Consider the following 20,828-nt stretch of genomic DNA (forward strand, 5'->3'; position numbering starts at 1 on the left):
CCGAACGTTCCACCAGAAGCCGCACCATCAAGTTTTTCAAGGTTCGGTGGAGCAACCATACCGAAGCAGAAGCCACGTGGGAACGTGAAGACTATCTCCGATCAGAATTTCCCGAGCTATTTAACGCTTAGCTTAGGAATCTCGGGGACGAGATTCTTGTAAGAGGGATAGGTCTGTCACACCCTGTTTTTCATCACAAGTATTTTATGTTGCAAAAATCAGAGCTTGTTAAAACTTTTTCAAATAATGTTGTGAGTGCAATGTCAGCCCTTGTTTGAGTGAATGCTTAATTGATTGATGACTCAAACCCATGAAAAACTTATTATTGTTGCTCTCTTCAAAACCCCTTTTTCCTTTATATCAAGATCACCTTCATCATGTTGGGATACACTACTAGCTCATGAAGCCAAGTGGCACTTACAACCAAAGTTGGTGATCTGATCCAAATATTATTTTCATTCATTAAAAACATTGATTAGAGATTTAAAATATTATTTTCCTATTTTATATTTATGTCTGTTTCTAAGGCCAGGAATGATATTCCCACAAGGAAAATTGCTTTCCTGCCTTAGAAAATTCTGAGTAAATTCATGGAAGCTCAGAAGGACATATATTTTCCATATATAAGATTTTCAACCCTATTTTATATTATTATTATTTGAGTAAAACCCTGAAAACCATTTCTGTCTATTTTAGCTTTTTGAGATGTTTCCAAAGGAAATGATCTCTATAAATTCCCATTAAATTACATGAGCCCGCCCAAGCCATATTAGGTGCTCACATAAAATCTCACCTTGATCCAAGGTGGGGAAGCGCACCTAATAAGCCCAAAACCCTTTGTGTCCAGAGTAGAGTTGGAACAACTCTACATTGCAATGTTTCTCCAATGGAGCTGAAACTTTGTAGAGGAGTTTGACACCCCAAATGAGGACTCCACACCAGAAATGGGATTTGTGAGACTCTATTCGGCCACACTCCCTTTGTAAAGGACAATACTGGTCATTTTGAGGCATTTTCAAGTTTACAAAGCTAAACTTGTTTAATGGGGCTCAAATTTGGTGAAACCCCATGTTTTTACCCCCAAGACCAAACCTGTTAAGTTTCAGTTCCAGTGGTGGAGTGGAAGCACCCCAAGTCACTGTCGAACACCTACTGACAGGAAGGTAAAAACCCTCCTAGCCACTATTTTACCCAATGTCAAAGCCCCAAACTTGGTGAGGAAGAGCCCCAGAACACCCTGAGCACCCAGTCAACCAGCCCCTCCCCAACTGCAAGCACAAGTGACAAGATCTTCAATTTAAGCCACAGGCCAGGTCTGGCAACACTAGTGTTCCTTGCCTCCTTGACCAGCTCGTGCTCCCACTAGCACACAACGGCTAGGCACACTTCCAGCAACACTCAGGACATGGAGGACACGTCCCAAAGGGCCCCAGAGCGCACCAGCATGCCGTGGCATGCCAAAACCGCGCTCTGGACGTGCTACAGAGAACCTCCAGCGAGGGGACGTCGCCCCGGCCAGTTCCAACCCCCCCCCCCCAGTAATGTCCAAACACTTCCCCGACACCGCCTCTGTGCAAAGCTACCATCAGGGCCCCCCTTTCCTCGCGCAAGAGCTCAGGCGACGCGTGCCCGTGCGCGCCCGATGCGTCCGAGCATGCACGGTCGTTGCGGCTCGACCCCACTCGCCTTCCCTCTTTGGCCGATGCACCAGGAGTTCCTAAACCACGTCCCGAACCCGTGGTTTCGCGGCCAGCACATCACTGTGCTCGCACGCGCGCCACGGTGAGTTACCGGCACGCCCGAGTCGACTCACCACCGCTGGCCTATAAATAGTTCCCCCCGGCACCCCCGCACCCTCCAAGCAGCTTCAACACAACCCCTAGACTCCCCCTAGCCGCCCAATCGAGCTCGCAGAGCCCCGGTGCTCGAGATTGACCAAGGCCCCTCCGCCTTGGAGCTCCGGTCGATCTCCGGCTACACGCCGGCTCCTACGCTACCCGACCTCCCATTGCACTCCCCTTGACGCCAGGAACATTTCCCACAACTCCCCCGAGCGAATCCGTGCCCCTAGCCACTAGCTCGACGCCAAACCGAAACCTTTCCACCATGATCACCTCGTCGCCGTCGACCCAGACCACCTCCGATGACGTCCCGACCATGAGCAGGTAGGCGGAGGAACGAGGGACCCATTCCCGCTCCTAGATTGGCCTGAGGACAACGGTAGCCTCGCCGGCGTCCATCTCCACCTCTCTGGCTAGAGGTAGGAGAAGGACCCGATAGGTGGAGCCCACCTGTCGGTGTCCTGGGGCAGCCAGCGCGTGCAACCGGTGACACTGACCCCACGGGCCCGCAGGTCAGGTTTGAACCTGGCCCGCGCGCGCCTGGTGGCCGGTCTGCTGGCTGGGCCGACTGGGTCTCCCCCTCCCTGGCCTTTTTCTTTTATTTATTAACCTGCAACTTAAATGATTTTTATAAAAATATTTAGCCAGTAGAAAAATATGATCCTTCCACCAACAATTTTCTAAAAATGTGTAGTATTTGATTCTCTAGAGTTTGACATTTATCAAAAACAGAATCTGTTTTGGTATAATAAAATGATATTAAAAGCATTTGTTTGCTCCTGTTTTCTTTTAAATAAATATTCTTAGCTAATAAAAATCATAGGAAACATTTTCCAAAATAATAAACTGAATTTATTCAAGCTTTGCAACATTTTTAAAAGCACCTTGTGATCTGTTTTGATGTGAGCTATTATTTATTTATTCCTTTCTCGGCGGTAGAGTTACCGAGTGACGGAGGACCTGGAGCGGAAGACCTCAAAGACCCCGGATACCTAGCTGACCAAGGCAAGCAGCCCTTTGACCATGACTTGAGCACAAACATTGTTGCATGATAGTATACTTGGTATTTTCCCGTTGCATATGATCACGATGCCGGTTCATCATTATGGTGATGGTACCGAAGGCTTCTTCGAAGCACTTGCATGATAGTAATGTTATTCATGTGGCTCCTCGGAGCACAAACATGATGAGCTTGACCCTACCACTTATGAGGATCATGTTACTGTCATGTTGACTAGTAGAGTAAGATCATTGCATTGAGTTTGTCCTACCCCTTGAGGGTCATGTTATACCATGTTGACAAGTAAAGATAGAAGCATATTATCATGAGCATGATGATGAGTTAAATAAATAGTTTAAGAAAACCCCGTCGGGTGCCACTAATGCCCGAGGGTGATGATGAGTTGGTGGTCACTTTTTGTGAAGTGATGCACCGGTGTTTTTGTGTGAGTATGGTTTCGGAAATGGGATTAGATTTATGATGTGTCGACCGTCCCAACCTTACCAGTACGACCACGATACCCCTTTATGGGACAGGGCTTTGTTGATTACTCTGGTCGGTACTAGCAAAGAGCCACATTACTAGTGGTGGGAGTGATCGGTGTCACTCTCGTGATGGGTTCGTGCCAGGTAGGATGACTATGCCATTATTATGAGTTCCAGGCACACCGTTGGTCCCCGCATGGTTGATACTTTCCAGAGTCGATGCTCGTAAGACGTACAACATGTGGGCTGGGTACCAATCGAGTGGACCTCTTTGTCTAGTATCGTCAGGGGAAAGATGATGATCGGGTACTTACCTCGGGTATATGTGATATACCGCGAGTCGTGGATGACACGGAAGTTTCCCGTTTCTCGTGGGTCCAGCGTACTACCTCTACAGAGTGTCAAACTATTTGAATAGCCGTGTACACGGTCAAGGACAGTTGGGTGGTGCTGCTAAAACTACGTCCAACGTTTCCGCATAAACCAAGTGTGTAAGTGTGAGTGTGTGTGTGTGGTGTTAAAAAGGTGTTGTTATGAGAGTAATAATATGACCAAGTTCGGTGACTTGGCATATAGGGGAAACCCGGATGGTTTAGCCCTCATTAATACATTGAGGTTATGACAAGTCTGATGACTTGGCATATAGGGTGAACCCGGTGTGTTCAACCATTAGGAGATATGTTGATATCTGTAACCTGTTCTTCAAGAGTAATTCTTTAACTTGTTGCATATACCTGATCATTCCACCAAATTGCATTCCACCATAGATACTTGTTACTATTATTCTTCGTTATCAATGGCATATCATGGGCTATTTGCGAGTACATTCAAAGTACTCATTGGCTTGCCAATGGTTATATTATTGACCATACATGGAAGGACCGGAGTTTGGGGACGAGTACGCCGTCGGAGACGAACCTGTGATCTAGGACGCTTCCAACTCAGAATGCCTATCGGTGTAGGCTTGATGGCATGGGCACCGCTCAGCCCTTACGAGTTTCCTCTACTCGATGTATCTGTTTATTTGGCTTTAGGCCTCGCTCTTGAACCCGACCTTCTGGTCATTTGATGTAATAATTTCGGTACTTGGATGTAAGACTCTATTATTCAGTATCTGTGTTCAGTGAACATTGATCCTTGGGGTCACTGGGCACGGCGGACTCGACTTGCTAGTCGGGGTCCCCACATCGCCACAGACCTTTGGGTCCATAGCTAGTAGCTAGATGGCTTCTTCTCTCTCTTGGATCTTCAATACAAAGTTCTCCATGATCTTCCTGGAGATCTATCAGATTTAATCTTCTTTTGCGGTGTGTTTGTCGGGATCGGATGAACTGTGGATTTATGATCAGATTATGTATGAATCTTATTTGAGTTTCCTCTGATCTCTTATATGCATGATTTCATATCCTTGTAATTCTCCTCAAGTTGTGGGTTTTGTTTGGCCAACTTGATCTATAATTCTTGCAATGGGAGAAGTGCTTGGTTTTGGGTTCATACCGTGCGGTGTCCTCACCCAGTAACAGAAGCGGTAGCAAGGCACGCATCGTGTTGTTCCCAACAAGGGTAAAAAGATGGGGTTTATATCTATTTCATGAATTTATTACATCATGTCATCTTGCTTAAGGCGTTACTCCATTTGTCAGGAACTTAATACACTAGATGTATGTTGGATAGCGGTCGATGTGTGGAGTAATAGTAGTAGATGCAGACATTATCGGTCTACTTGGCTTGGACGTGATGCCTATATGCATGATCATTGACTTAGATATCGTCATGCCTTTGCGCGGTTCTATCAATTGCTCCACAATAATTCGTTCACCCACCGTAATACTTGCTATCATGAGAGAAGCCTATAGTGAACACTATGGCGCCCGGGTCTACTTCACATCATATTTTCAGCTCTACACTTCTACTTTGTTGCACTTTCCACCTCAGATCTCGCCTTGCAATAAATCGTGAAGGGATTGACAACCCCTTTGCAGCGTTGGGTTCAAGTTTGCTGTTTTTGCGCAAGTACTTTGGAGACTTGCCTTGATATTCCTACTGGATTGATACCTTGGTTCTCCAACTGAGGGAAATACTTACTGCTACTGTGCTGCATCACCCTTTCCTCGTCAAGGGAAAAAGCAAGGCAAGCTCAAGAGGTAGCACTAGCATTCTTATGTTCTCATTAATTTGGACTTGGATAGCATTCATGGGTGTGGTGTTCCTTTCCTCAAGGGGGGGAAGTTCTAATTTTAAGCATCTCTACATCATGAGCTATGTTATCTACCTTCAAAGAGAGACTATCTAATTTCTCTTCTACATTCTTGTTGAAGGATTTTTGAGAAGTGATAAAGTCTTTAAGCATGCTCTCTAATTCAGAAGTGGAGTTTTTGGTGCTAGGATAAGTGTTGTTGTTCCCATAGTTGTTGGATGGGAACGGTCTAGGATTGCTACCAAAATTACTCCTATAAGAATTATTATTAAAGTTGTTCCTAGAGATAAAATTAACATCAACTTGCTCTCTTTCTTGAGCAACCAAAGAATTTAAAGGAACATCATGAGGATCATTAGGAGCTTGCTTAGTGATGACCCACAAGTGTAGGGGATCTACCGTAGCCTTTTCGATAAGTAAGAGTGTCGAACCCAACGAGGAGCAGAAGGTATTGACAAGTGATCTTGAGCAATGAATAACTCCAAGTACTGAAAGGTAACATTTTATGGGTTTTCTAGTATAAGCAACAAGGAAATAAATGCAAGGAAAGTAAATGGTGCTCAGGTGAACCAAGTGGCCCAATCCTTTTGAACACAAAGGATAAGCCGAGGGACTAAACTTATAAATACTAAGGCGTTCCTGAGGACATCCGGGAGAGATAGTCAAGTGCTTTCGCCATATTTCGTCTAGTACTATGTTTTGTATGGATAAGTGTTATGTGGGTGGATCTTAACTAGTGCACCGTCTCATCTAAGACAAGTACACTCTTATGATTAATCCCTCTTGAAAGCATCCACAAATACAAGAGATAAATTAAGGCGAAGCCTAACCATAGCAATATGTTTTAGGATCCAATACTCCGTCATGCAAAAGTATGTGAACTGGGGTTCAGGTTTCTGTCACTCCGGCAACCCACCATAAGCATTCTTTATACACAATGCATTCCCCTAGGTCCTTAAAAAGGTGAAGTGTTATGTAGTCAACGTTCACATAACAAGACTAGAAGAATAATACCATAACTTAAATATCAATCAACACATATTACTTCAACATCATATGACTACTAGCATCTAGACTTTTCCCAAGTCCTCAAGAACTAACAGTACTACTCACGAGATATAAAAGAGATCATGATCAGAGGTGATGAAAATAGGATTAACAATCTGGTTACAACAATAATTCTGCAATGAAACGCAATAGCATTCACCACAAAGGAGTAATCAACACCGGTAGAGTAGAGGGGATTAATAGTGCAAGGTACAACTCCGTTTGCAATGGCGACGTAGATGGGATGAAGGTGGAGATGGTGCTGGTGTTGGTGATGATGGTGATGGTGATATCGATGATGCCCGTGATGATGGTGATGATGATGAGGACAAGCTCCCCTTCCGGGAGGAGTTCTCCCCAGCAGAATCTGCTCGGCGGAAAGGTCTATTCTTCTCTGTAGGTTTCCGCCAAGGAGCGGCGGCGGAACTGCAAAACATCTTCTGCTCCCCGTAACTTTTAGGTCAAGAGGAACATATAGGCCAAAGGAGAGCACCGGAGGCGGGACTCACCACCCAGGCGGCCTCCTGGCGTGGCCTAGGGGTGGCCCACGGCAGCAGGTCACGTGGGTGACCTGTGTCCCCCCTCTGGTCCTTCTTTGGCCTGTCTTTGGAATGTGTTAGAAAACTTCTTCCCTCAAAATTTCAACGCAGTTGGAGATGTTCTGATATGGTAACTCTTCATGCTATTTTCTCCGCTGAATCCTGCGTCTGCTATTTTGGCACCGGAAAGTTGTAACCTGTGTAAAATAGGCCAAAACACTATAAGTACATCATCATAATGTGAAATATATCAATGAATAGAGTCAAATTATGATACATAAAAGTGATGCATTTTGGACGTATTGATACTTCTCCAACGTATCTATAATTTTTGATGGTTTCATGCTATTATCTTGTCAAACTTTGGATGTTTTGCATGCCTTTTATATATTTTTTGGGACTAACTTATTAACTCAGTGCCAAGTGCCAGTTCCTGTTTTTTCCATGTTTTTGACTCCTTTTAGAGGAGATTTTGAAACGGAGTCCAAACGGAATAAAATCCCCGAAAAGATTTTTTCCGTAACGGAAGAAGATCAGGAGACTTGAGAGCTAAGGCAGGGGGCCCCAAGGGCCCCACAAGCCGCCACCCTGCGGCCAGGGGGGAGGTCGCGGCCCTCAGGCTTGTGGGCCTCCTGGACGCCCTCTGCCCTAGGTTTTGCGCCTATACATCCCCAAAAATTCCACAAAAAATCAGGAGATCATCGAAAGCACTTTTCCCCCGCCGCAAGCTTCTGTCTCCGCAAGATCCCATCTGGGGCATGTTCTGGTGCTCTGCCGTAGGGGGGATTCGGATACGGAGGGCTTCTTCATCAACACCATGACCTCTCCGATGATGCGTGAGTAGTTTACCATAGACCTAAGGGTCCATAGCTGGTAACTAGATGGCTACTTCTCTCTCTTGGATCTTCAATACAAAGTTCTCCATGATCTTCATGGAGATCTATCCGATGTAATCTTCTTTTGCGGTGTGTTTGTCGAGATCTGATGAATTGTGGATTTATGATGAGATTATCTATGAATCTTATTTGAGTTTCTTCTGATCCCTCTTATGCATGATTTCATATCCTTGTAATTCTCTTCGAGTTGTGGGTTTTATCTTATCTATGATTCTTGCAATGGGAGAAGTGCTTGGTTTTGGGTTCATACCGTGCGGTGACATCACCCAGTGACAGAAGGGGTGGCGAGGCACGCATCGTGTTGTTGCCATCAAGGGTAAAAAGATGGGGTTTTCATCATTGGTTTGAGATTATCCCTCTACATCATGTCATCTTTCTTAAGGCGTTACTTTGTTCGTCATGAACTCAATACACTGGATGCATGCTGGATAGCGGTCGATGTGTGGAGTAATAGTAGTAGATGCAGAAAGTATTGGTCTACTTGTCTTGGACGTGATGCCTATATGTATGATCATTGCCTTAGATATCGTCATGACTTTGCGCGGTTCTATCAATTGCTCGATGGTACTGCAACAAAAGACCTTTCCCGGCAACGGCGCCAGAAATCCTTCTGCTGCTGGCTGTGCCTACAGGGATTTCCTTGGAAAATATCCAAAGGATTCCCCCGAGGCCTTGGAGCCTTGCGTTGGTGTTCCCTTGAACAGGAAAGGGTGATGCAGTACAGCAGTGGTAAGTATTTCCCTTAGTTTGAGAACCAAGTTATCAATCCAGTAGGAGGATCGCGTCAAGTCACAAGTACCTGCACAAACACAAAGAGCTTGCACCCAACGCTATGAAGGGGTTGTCAATCCCTTATAGATTGTTTGCAAAGTGAGAACTGAAAGCAAAAAAGTAAACAAAGCAAAGTAAAAGTAAAAGCTGAGACGATAGTTGTGAATAGACCCGGGGGCCGTAGTGTTCACTAGTGGCTTCTCTCATGAAAGCAAGTAGACGGTGGGTGAACGAATTACTGTCGAGCAATTGATAGAACCGCGCAAAGTCATGACGTTATCTATGGCAATGATCATATGTATAAGCATCACGTCGAAAACAAGTAGACCGATACTTTCTGCATCTACTACTATTACTCCACACGTCGACCGCTATCCAACATGCATCTAGTGTATTGAGTTCATAAGAACAGAGTAACGCCTTAAGCAAGATGACATGATGTAGATGGACAATCTCAAATCTATGATGAAATCCCATCTTGTTACCCTTGATGGCAACAACACAATGCGTGCCTTGCTACCCCTTCTGTCACAGGGAAAGGTCACCGCACGGTATGAACCCAAAACCAAGCACTTCTCCCATTGCAAGAATCATAGATCTAGTTGGCCAAAGAAAACACAAGACTCGAAGATACTTACAAGGATATAAAATCATGCATATAAGACATCAGCAAAGACTCAAATATAATTCATAGATAATCTGATCACAAATCCACAATTCATCGGATCTCGACAAACACACCGCCAAGAGGATTACATCAGATAGATCTCCATGAAGATCATGGAGAACTTTGTATTGAATATCCAAGAGAGAGAAGAAGCCATCTAGCTACTAACTACGGACCCGTAGGTCTGAAGTGGACTACTCATGAGTCATTGGAGATGCAATGATGTTGATGTAGAAGCCCTACAGATCCAAAGTCCCCTCCGGCAGGGCACCAGGAAGGGTCTCCAGATGAGATCTCGCGAAAACGGAAGCTTGCGACGGCGGAAAAGTGATTTTGTGGATGCCCTGATTTTTTATGGGATTTTAGGGAATATATAGGCCAAAGAGCTAGGGCAGGGGAGCGCCAGGGAGGCCACAAGCCTGGTGGCCGCGGGCCCCCCTGGTCGCGGCGACACGGCTTGTGGACTCCCTGTGGGCATCCTGCCTTGGCCCTCAAGTCCCTCGATCTTCTTCCGTTCTGGAAAAATTCATTTTTGGGATTTTATTCCGTTTGGACACCGTTCCAAAATCAGATCTGAAAAGAGTCAAAAACACAGAAAAAACTGGAACTGGCACTTGGCACTGAATTAATAAGTTAGTCCCCAAAAAGATAAAAGGGGTATATAAAACATCCAAAGTTGACAAGATAACAGCATGAAACCATCAAAAATTATAGATACGTTTGAGACGTATCAAGCATCCCCAAGCTTAACTCCTGCTCGTCCTCGAATAGGGAAGTGATAAAGAATAAATTTTTGATGCTTTCATGCTACCTAGCATAGATGTCCTTTGTAACTCCTCTTATGTGACGTGAATGTTCAGATCCATTAGAATCAAAACAATAGTTTGCTATTGACGTGGAGACAATAATAGTTCAACCAAACTAGCAAGGTAATCATGAACTTTCAAAATAACAAGGCCAAAAGAAAGTTATCCCTACAAAATCATATAGTCTGGCTATGCTCTATCATCCTTGCAGAACGAATTTAAATCATGCACAACCTCGGTATTGGCCAAGTAATTGTTTTCACACCTTTACTTTCTCAAACCTTTTCAACTCTCACGCAATACATGAGCGTGAGCCATGGTTTTAGCACTATAAGTGGAATGGAGTGTGGTGGAGGTTACAAGGCAAACAAGGAGAAGATGGTCACATCAACTAGGCATATCAACGAGCTATGGAGATGCTCATCAATAGATATCAACATGAATGAGTAGGGATTTCCATACAAATGATGCACTAGAGCTAGGAGTATGTGAAAGCTCTTAAAGAAAACTAGTGGGTGTGCATCCAACTTGCTTGCTCACGAAGACCTAAGGCAATTTTGAGGAAGCCTATAATTGGATTATACAAGCCAAGCTATATACGGAAAATTTCCCACTAGCTATATGGTGGTGACAAAACGAGAGACTCTCAATCATGAAGATTATGGTGCTTAATAAGCACAAGTGTGGAAAGATAGTATCACTATCCCTTCTCTCTTTTTCTCTCATTTTTTTTGGTGGGCTCTTTGGCCTCTGTTTTTTATATATTTTTTTATTTTTGTGGGCATCTTTGGCCTCTTTTTGTAAATGGGCTTCGCTGGCCTCTTTTATTTCCTCACATGGGATAATGCTCCATCAATGATGATCATCACACTTACAACTCAAAACTTAGAGCAATGATGACTCTATATGGAATGCCTTGAGTAGTGTACCGTGACAATGATCTAGCATGGCATAGACATCAATGGAAACATCATGCTAGCTATCTTATGATCATGCAAGGGCAATGTAGAAGTGGTAGAACATGTCATGGTGGTAGTTGTATGGTAATATATCTCGGAATAGCTTTGAAAAAGCCATAGTAGGTAGGTATGGTGGCTGTTTTGAGGGAGGCTAATGGTGGGTTTTATGCACCGGCGAAAGTTGCTCGGCACTAAAGAAGATAGTGTTGGTGGAAGGTGAAAGTGCATCTAAACCATGGACTCAACATTAGTCATGAAGAACTCATATACTTGTTGCAAAAGTTTTAGTAGTAATCGAAATAAAGCATTCAACGCATACTCCTAGGGGAAGGGTTGGTAGGTATAAACCATCGCGTGATCCCGACCGCCACACAAAGGATGACAATCAATAAACTAATCATGCTCAGACTTCATCACATAGCGGTTCACCATACATGCATGCTACGGGAATCACTAACTTCAACACAAGTATTTCTAGATCCACAACACCTTAATAGTATAACTTCAATATTACCACAACCACAACTCAAAACTAATTGAGATGAATCAAACTTCTCTAACTACTCAATGCACATGAAGGTGGAAGTTTTCATATCCCATTGGATAACTACCCCTTTTGAGACTACTTTCATAGCATAGATCAACTACCACGCCACACGCTCCCGTGCTCTAAAAGATAGAAGTGAAACACATAGAGCAAAATCAACTAGCTCAAAAGATATAAGTGAAACACATGTGAGCTGAATTGCCTAATCAAAGGATATAAGTGAAGCTCGACAAAATCACGGTGAGTGCATGTCTCTCTCTCTAGGTGTGCAGCAAGGAAGATTGTGACAAAACAAAAATAAAAGACTCCTACGATACAAGACGCTCCAAGAAAAACACATAACATGTGGTGAATAAAAATATAGCCCCAAGTAACGTTACCGATGGATTGAAGACGAAAGAGGGGATGCCTTCCCGGGGCATTCCCAAGCTTAGGCTTTTCCGACATCCTTGAATCAACTTGGGGTGCCTTGGGAATCCCCAAGCTTGAGCTCTTGCCACTCTTTATCTCTTTTCCATAAGAACTTCACCCAAAACTTGAAAACTTGACAACACGAAACTTAAACAGAAACTTGTGATAACATTAGTATAAGAAAGAAAACCACCACTTCCTTAGGTATTGTAGCAAACTTAAATTCTACTTATGTTGATGTTGGGTTACTGTATTTTCAATGTTCCATGGCTAATACCCCTGATACTATCCATAGTTTCATCAAAATAAGCAACCAACTCAATAAAAACAGAATCTGTTAACATCAGAGCAGTCTATAGCAATCTATATACTTCGTATACTTCTCGTACTTCAAAAATTCTGAAAAATTACGATAGTATGAATAATTTGCGTAGAAATCAGCAGTAGAAAGAATCAACTCAAAATCTATAACATCCCAAATTTCCTAATTTGGAATGTTTTACAATTGTAGCTAAGCATCTATGCATACTGGTTGAAAGAAAGTTGGCATTGGATTTCTTTCAAATAAATTTTCCTCTTTGCAACTCTATTTTTTCTTCGTGCAAGAAGTGACGGGAAATAATTGCTTGCAAGCAAGAAAGAGAGGAGGAATATGACCCTCCAAAAGCAGGGGCACTTTTGATATATTTTGAGCCTAGAAAACCAAAACTTTGTTGAGAAAATATTTGCAAAAGAAAATAAAGCTTTTAGGGTCTTTCTGAAAATAACATTTTTTTAATTTTTTATTTTGACCTTGGAAAAATGTTAAACGTGTAGAGATTTTTTTTTTGAAAATTTTGATATATAATATCACTTTTTTTAGATTTATTTACTTGCCTTTTTCTTTGATTTACTTTCTGTTTTAAAAAAATAGAAAAAAGGAAAGTTTTCTTTTTTTTGGAAAACGCGTGAGCGTTTTATAGCAAATCGGGTCGTATCCCAGCCCAGCCGGGATCCGAATCCCTTAGGAATCTGCTGACCCCTGGGCCCCGCGCCCGAGCCGATCTCCCCACGGTCATCTCCCTCCCCGCCCGATTTCTTTCCTACCCGAGGCCGAGCCCCTACCTAACCTCGCCGGAGTCCGATCCCCTCCCCGGATCTCTCGCTCCCTTCCCTCCCGAGCTCTCCCCTCTCCCCTACATAAAGCCCACCTCCCCCGCACCCCGTTCCCCTAGTCGCCGCCTCACCCCGTCGCCCCAACCGCCACCCCGTCACCCCAACCGCCACCCTGTCTCTCGCCGGAGTTCGGCCACCACCGGAGCTTGAAGAGCTCGTGCTGCTCGCCCCCGGCCCCCTTTCGTCTTGCCGCCGCCCCCAGCAGACGCCGAAGCACCGCCGCCATCACCTGGTGTCCGTGGACGCCGCCGAGACCCGCCATAGCCGCCGCCTCGACCCCCACCCGCCTCGGCCTCGCCGGAGAAGCCCATGCAGAACCCACCCCCACGGTGAGCCCTCTTTTATTCTTTCAACCGTAGGATCTAGGATGAACGGCGGAGATTAGAAGGAGTTTTATTTTATTACGCCGAAACATTTTATGTTAAAAGCCGGCCGTTCACCCGTTTAGACATCGCGTGCACACCTCCTTGCCAACCATGAACCGCCACATACCCCCCTGTTCACTAGTAGATTTTTTTCTTTTTCTGTTATAGTTTCAAAAACAGAGAGAGTTTCAGTTTTGTTTCTTCTTTAACTTTAGTTGTAGGACTCCAATGGAGTTGATTCGTTTTCCTATAGATCACAATTTTATTGTAGTTTTCGAAAACATATTATTTGCCTATGTTTGAAATTTCAAAATTTGAATTAGATCAGATTGAGTTTAAATCTTGTTTTGCTTATTACAGGAGTTTAAAAATAGTTTTTAATTTGATTCGTTTTGCTGCTGCTTCCTAGTGATCATCTCCACTAATAAAAGTATGAGAGGGAAGATCCAACTCACCATCTCAGCCATCTAATTACATCATCAACGATCAAGATACGCTGCTAACCAAACTAAACAATTTTCGTTAGCGCTAATCGTTCACCCCGCGTCGTCTCGCGGAGTCGCGGTTATCCCCCTGCTCACCCGCCTCCTCCCGTTCCCCCCCCCCCCCCGCTCGCCCGCCTCGCCCCGCTCTCAGCACCTCCTCGCCCACCTCGCCCCGCTCGCCCGCCTCGCCCCGCCGCCTGCGCCGCCCCCTCGCCCCGCGTGCCCACGCCGCCCCCTCGCCGCGCCCGCCCGCGCCGCCCAGGCCGCCCCCTCGCCCCGCCAACGCCGATCCAGCGGAAGCTGGCAGTGCTGGCCTACCCGAGTGGCAGTCGCACCTCTTCGCCGGCGTCGAGCGCTACCGCCTCCTCGAGTGGCTCTTCTTCTGGTACGTGCACCGCCGCCCACCCCCCGCATTTCCGCCCCGCCCGAGCCTCCGTCGCGTGTTCCGGCGCGGGTTCTGCTGACCTGCTGCTGCCGCTGTGGTCCGGAGGCTATTGGGCGACAGATCGCCCTTCGCGCAGCATAACTGGTAGGGGGACATCCTCGACCGCAACGAGGAGAACAGCAGGATCCAACGTAAGGTTTCTGCCCACTCGTTTCGCGGCGCTGGATTGGGAAATGCTTCGCTCGCGCCTGGTGCTGATGGTTGATTGGGGTTGTGCAGACTTGGCGGAGATCGCGAATTTCCTCGGTATCACGCCTTCAGTCGACACTGAGGCGATTCAGGTGACAGGAATGCATCTCTTTGTTCTTTGAGGCTTACATTTGTTGAGTATTAGCTTTTGTTACTCACGGATGACAGATCTCTGGCGTGTAGTGTGGTGAGAATCACAAACTGAGATCCAGCGTGTCTCATCTTTTGTGGGATTGCAGGGCAGGGGCACCTACGACGAGCGGGTGGAGCTCCTCCGTCTAATTGTTGACTTGGTGGAAGCTAGCTGCTATGCCGACAATCCAGAGTGGAGGTTGGTTTTACACTTTACTGTCTGTGATATACTTTTGCTATGTTGATTTATACGAAAGCATTAGTCACTGATAATCAGTAGCTATTTCAGTTAAACATTTTCCAACACTGTAAACAGAAAGGAATAGTTGATGTAAAACACTCTTCATTGTACCAAAAGTATTAGATGTTGTTTTAACCTCGGTATTAGGATATCTGATATATAAATTACCTGAAAAATTGCTCGCTGGTAGTGTTGATGAGCAGTTGGCAAAGGATGTACAACTTGTAGATTCCATTGTTGAGAAACAGGCGCCGCCCGCTCGCCCTCACCCCGTGCGCCCCGCCCATGCCGTCCGCTCGCCTCGCTCGCCCCTACACCTCTCGCGGCCGGTGGGCGCCTCCTCCTGCCCGAGCTGCAGCAGCCCGCGGCTCGTCCGCCCCCACCTCCGGACAGCCTCCACCGGTGTCTCCTCCTCGCCCAGCCGCAGCGGACCGCCGCACCTTCGCCCTCCTCCTCCGAAGGACCATCATCGACGCACGAGCACAAGGTTCGTTCCTTCCTTCCATTGTGGGATATAGGGTAAACATACACCGAGGTCGGTTCTTACTGACTTTGGTCGTTGTGGGATAGGTAAACAGACATCCAGGTCGGTCTGACTTGGGTCGTCGAACTAGGTCTAGCAGTAAGAGCGATGGACTCGGAGAAGAAAAATTGAGTGATAGCTACAAAGAAATTAGGAGAAAGGAAAGGGTAATGGGTACTATGGTATAATTAGAAAAGGCAAATAATTAGAATTAGGGTGCAAAGAGGGGCAACCAAATGTGCAGATGATCAACTTTCTCTTCAATTAATCCTGTTAAACTTCTCATTCGGTGCACACAGCTCTGCTTGATTTGAGTGCCATGGATATTATTATGTTACCGTCCTTTTTTATATATATACAAAGGCTCATTTTTAATCGAGGAGTTGGGTGCTTTAGGTGATACAGGAACAGGTGTGTTGATTATACCAGACAGAAGGAAATCGATAAATGAGTAAGGCTGAGAACATGTTCTCGCTTCTTAGTCTGGATGACGAAGATGATGGAGGGAATGATAGCCAAGTGACCCAAACATATTCTACCAGCGTAGAAGAAACGGATGCGAGCAAACCTGGTTGGTACTTCATTTCTTCTAGGATGTAGCTCCAAAGTATTAGATTATTTCAATTTTGTTCCTTTTTTCTGCATAGAGAATCGAACTTTCAGTTGAATCAGTTAGTTCCTTTGTAGTTTACCTTGGTTCACTGATCATGTTTTAACCCGTATTGAACAAATTACTGCTTAGCTACTATTGCCAAGAACATAACCACCTTATGACACCAAGTACTGCAATTCTGATTTTTTTTACAAATTACTGCTTAGCTACTATTGCTACGAAACTAACGAATCTTTGTTAGCGCTAATCGTTGCTAACCTCGCACCTCTTCTCGTTGCACACGTCGTCCGCGCATTAACCGTCCCCGTTTAAAGACGAAATGAGCATAATATATCTAGAGTTAGTTCTTTTTTGTCTGAAACTCTACCAAAATTTATTGTTGATGAAATGAGCATAATATATCTAGAGTTAGTTCTTTTTTGTCTGAAACTCTACCAAAATTCGCGCTCGGGTTAGGGTTCCTCGAGTTCGCGCTCTTGCTGTTTCACCCCCGTTTTTGTGCCCGCGTCGGGCGGCCAGCCTACAACCGGCTGCAAAGCCAGGCCCGGGTATCCAAGGGCAGGATCGTTCTCTCCGTCTAGCTCATGGCAGCGGATTGGAGCTCTTTCAGTATGCAATTGACAGTCACTGGACATGTCTGGATCGGCTGATAGTTATACAATAATATTGTTCATTGTTATCACCTTGCATTTTTCGTGCTGCACCCGACATGTTAACTGCAGTCTGCTGTCATAAAATGTGACCTGTCCTTGTCTCATTTTATGTGTTGGGACTGGCTGCTGGTTAGATGGTATATCGTTTGTGCTTATGTTTTCGCTATCCCTTTTCACGTCGTGCTACTAACCAGGGCGTTTCGGTGTGCTTTTGACAAGACCTACGCTCGAACTTGTAATGTTCATATTGGCACATAATGTACATGTGCCCGCATTGGTCTCATTGGTTTACTACTTTACTTTATCTTGATTTGATCAATTGTAGCAATACATCATATGTAAGATGCTATACTTCATACAACATATCATCGCAGACACACACATGCTCACATTTCTATGCTTATGTGGAACGGAGAATCTGGAATAGGTTGCACATGCTTGAATATCTGGGGTAGAATTGTTTGCTTTGTCAGTTTGTGCCCTTGGTTCTTTTACCATAAAATTTGTAAGGTCCCTTATGTTTGATTTAGTGTATAAACTACTTGAGACATGCCCTGCATGCATGATTACTCAGTATATTTATGTCCATCTGATGTTATGTTCTTGAATCATTGACATCATTTACGGGTTGATGTTAAAAACACACATTGTTGTGCATCAATTTTTTTCTTTGTCATGCCTTGTTCCATTTTTCAGAATTTATAGAATACAAATTTATGCTTTATATTCAGACGGATTTTATGTGTGTTGGTGGAGACGTGCGTTGCACGTGCTCAATTACTCTCAGGTAAACAAGGGCAATCTAGAGGGAGGCAGTTACTCTACTGAAGAAGACTCAAAACGTGTTGCTGGGAATAAAGACAAAAATCTACAAACGGTAAGATCTACACTATCTTATTTGTTAAATTTTGTTGTTCTAAAGATTGCTTATTTTTTTAGGAGAAAGAAAATACATATTTGAATTTACAGTCTTATGTAAGAAATTTGCTCCATATTGACGTTGTCTTTTCTCTATTATGTTCATTTTGTATATTACAAATTTGTGACCATATATGATGGCAAAATACCCGACTTGACTGCCCTTGTTGTGAAACCACTGGAAATAATTGAACATGTTTTCAGATCCATTCAATCAATTTGTTGGTTCCTTGAGTACACCCTGCTTTGGAGGGATCTTTAGTCCATGAGTTATTACCTTCATTTGGACAGTTTACCAGTAAATAAGTTTCTGTAGTTAACATTTAATCCCCTTGTTCACACAGCAGCTGGAGATCTCGACAGCATCAGAGAAGCTCGTTGAGTGTCAAGAGACAATCCTAAGCCTGGGAAAGAAACTAAAAGCACTTGCATCGCCAAAGGATGCCACCTCGGTCCGTCCAGAGCGAAAACCTCGGTCTCATTCACTGAATGAGATGCTAGACGTCGATGACGGGGGATTTGATGACCTCAGCTCCCCGAAGACCAAGGAGATTATATGCTCAGAAATAAGGCCACCACATGAAAGAAGATTTTCTTCCGACGAGGGAGGTGACAATTCAGTATCGTATTATTCTCACCAACACCAGTGGTTCCACCCGCCAAACCTTACGATGTGAGCGGAAGCTGCAAGAAAAAGAAGCTGCTGCCAAGGCCGTATCACTGGCCGTTGTCCCAAGCAAGCAGAAGGGGAACCCCAACTTGCTCAAGAGGATCCTGACAGGAAGGAGAAGGGATGCCATAATAAAACCAAAGGTGGTCCTGAGTGCTTAGCTAACAGAGACAAGGGTAACTCTATCCATGATAAATTCCATTTCCATGTGTAAATTAAGCGTGTATCGGTTGCTTTGGTGAGGTGTGTTCTTGTCAGGTCTAGGAAGAACGATGGAGTGTAGATGACGTATATGTATTACAGTATTATTAGTGTGATTTCTAGCGTTGTGGCCATCATTACCCTGTTGCTTAGGTCTATGAACTTGCATTTGCAGCTTGCTATTATGTGCATCCTTTGAGGAAGGATTCTTGTTTTGAATGTCTTGACACCGACAAGGTTGCTGTCTCCTGTGTGAAGATGTGCAGTTGTGTATGTGTTATCCATTTGCTAACATAGATTCGCTTGCAAGATATCTTTTTGCTACATAGATGTGCAGTTGTGTATGTGATATCCATTTGCTAACCTATAAGGTATCTTTTTTTTTCTTGCAAGATCCTAACCGTTTATCCATTTTCTACATAGATTCGCTTACTGATTTTCAGTAGGAATTATTGTTGTAAATAATATATTTATGTGTGTGCAGTTTGTTATTCTATATTCATGATATTTAGATAGATCTGATTTATTCCTTTATAGCATAAATGGACTTGAATTATAATGTAATTAATGAATACGCACATTATACTTTAATTTGTTGAGATTTCAAATGAGGTTGCAGGAATCAGAATGAAACTCTCATGTGGCTGACATAGCTTTTATGTTTTATTTTTAGATGAAATTTCTATATTTACTTACCTCAAGATATATTTGATTTCATTTTTGTGTGTTGAGACGAGGAGCAAGCAAACTATTGATTTTGCGAAGAACAATTGTCACTAAATTATTGATTTTGATCAAAAACAACATGTAGCCTGGAAACAAGAAAGATATTCTATGCGCTAAATGATGCTGGAAAACATGATTCAGCCTGGAGGTGGTGTTTCGGGCAACATTGGCGATGGTCTTAGCAGCTAAATAGTGGCGAACAATAGCTGTCATAATATTGTGAAAATATATTCTGATTAATTCTACCCTGTATATATGATCTGTAGATGCCTATGAATTATAATACATATTTTATTGACTAAGAAAGGAAGAAATGTTACGGATGTTCATTAAGATTCTTGATTTGTGAATGCTGGTGGCGGATTTGATATCAATATGCTTTAGGAAAGTTGATTTGTGAATGCTGGTGACGGATTTGATATCAATATGCTTTAGGAAAGTCACTACATATCTCGTCAAGATTTAAATTTCGTAGAGTATGTGGAATGTTTGCTAAATCCTTGCTTGTGCAAGAGACTATATGTAAACTTAAAATGTAAGCTTCATATATTCAAATATTGTTTATTCATTAAATTCCAATAAAACGTGTGTTACACGTGCAAGCTTAATACAACCTGATGAATGAGGAAATTCATTCGATTACACGTGCGTTGCACGTGCACTATTACTAGTATCTTTCAGTAGTTTAAGTTTCATTTTTTTGAAAATATTTTAGTTCGGGTTTTATCAAAAACAGATTCTGTTTTGCTTATGTTAAGTGATTTTCTTCACTTCATGCAATGGTGTTTTATATGTTAGTGATGTCATTTTGTTTGTTAGTGATTGTAGTACTTATTGTGTGTATTTTGTTTGTATCGATAGATCACCCGGAGTGCGAAGCGTGCTACTTAGAAGCGCTTGATAACGACAACTATCAGCAAGTCAAGTCATTTGATCATGTATTACCTATGTTTTATGCATTGTAGTTCTACCCTTCAACACCCTATTGCATGCTGAGTAGGTACTTGGAAATATTGGTTACTTGTTGTAGTATCATGTGGTAGGCACCCAACAACCCCGTTATTTGGCCCGGGACGACAAAATTCTATTTTGCTATGCTTGAGTAGACGGGGTTCTGGCTGAGAGTTTATCACGAGTGATGCGAGATTAATTTAATAACCAAGACCGGTTAAGTCAAGACTTTCAAGACCTCGTGATGCAAGGCAACTCTGGGTGAAGGACGGTTTAGATGGACTCCCTGGAGAAACCAGTGGACGACCCGGGATGCATGGGGAAGTGCCATGACATCTTGCAGAAAGCTTCACCCAGGCTCGAAGGGATGGACGGAGGCTTCAAGACCGAAGGCT

At 43.9% G+C, this 20,828-nt stretch overlaps 1 pseudogene across 1 annotated transcript; it reads left to right on the forward strand.

Annotated features, from left to right (window-relative positions):
- The first annotated feature begins 13,630 nt into the window (after positions 1-13,630).
- Positions 13,631-18,975, forward strand: LOC123397087 (annotated as a pseudogene). Its single transcript, XR_006609937.1, has 9 exons — positions 13,631-13,650; positions 14,323-14,556; positions 14,638-14,747; positions 14,836-14,897; positions 15,045-15,136; positions 15,369-15,665; positions 16,098-16,272; positions 17,724-17,844; positions 18,230-18,975. The product of XR_006609937.1 is annotated as an uncharacterized LOC123397087 (transcript).
- Positions 18,976-20,828: the final 1,853 nt, after the last annotated feature.

This window comes from Hordeum vulgare, chromosome 1H, assembly GCF_904849725.1.
Source record: "Hordeum vulgare subsp. vulgare chromosome 1H, MorexV3_pseudomolecules_assembly, whole genome shotgun sequence".
Classification (NCBI taxonomy): domain Eukaryota; kingdom Viridiplantae; phylum Streptophyta; class Magnoliopsida; order Poales; family Poaceae; genus Hordeum; species Hordeum vulgare.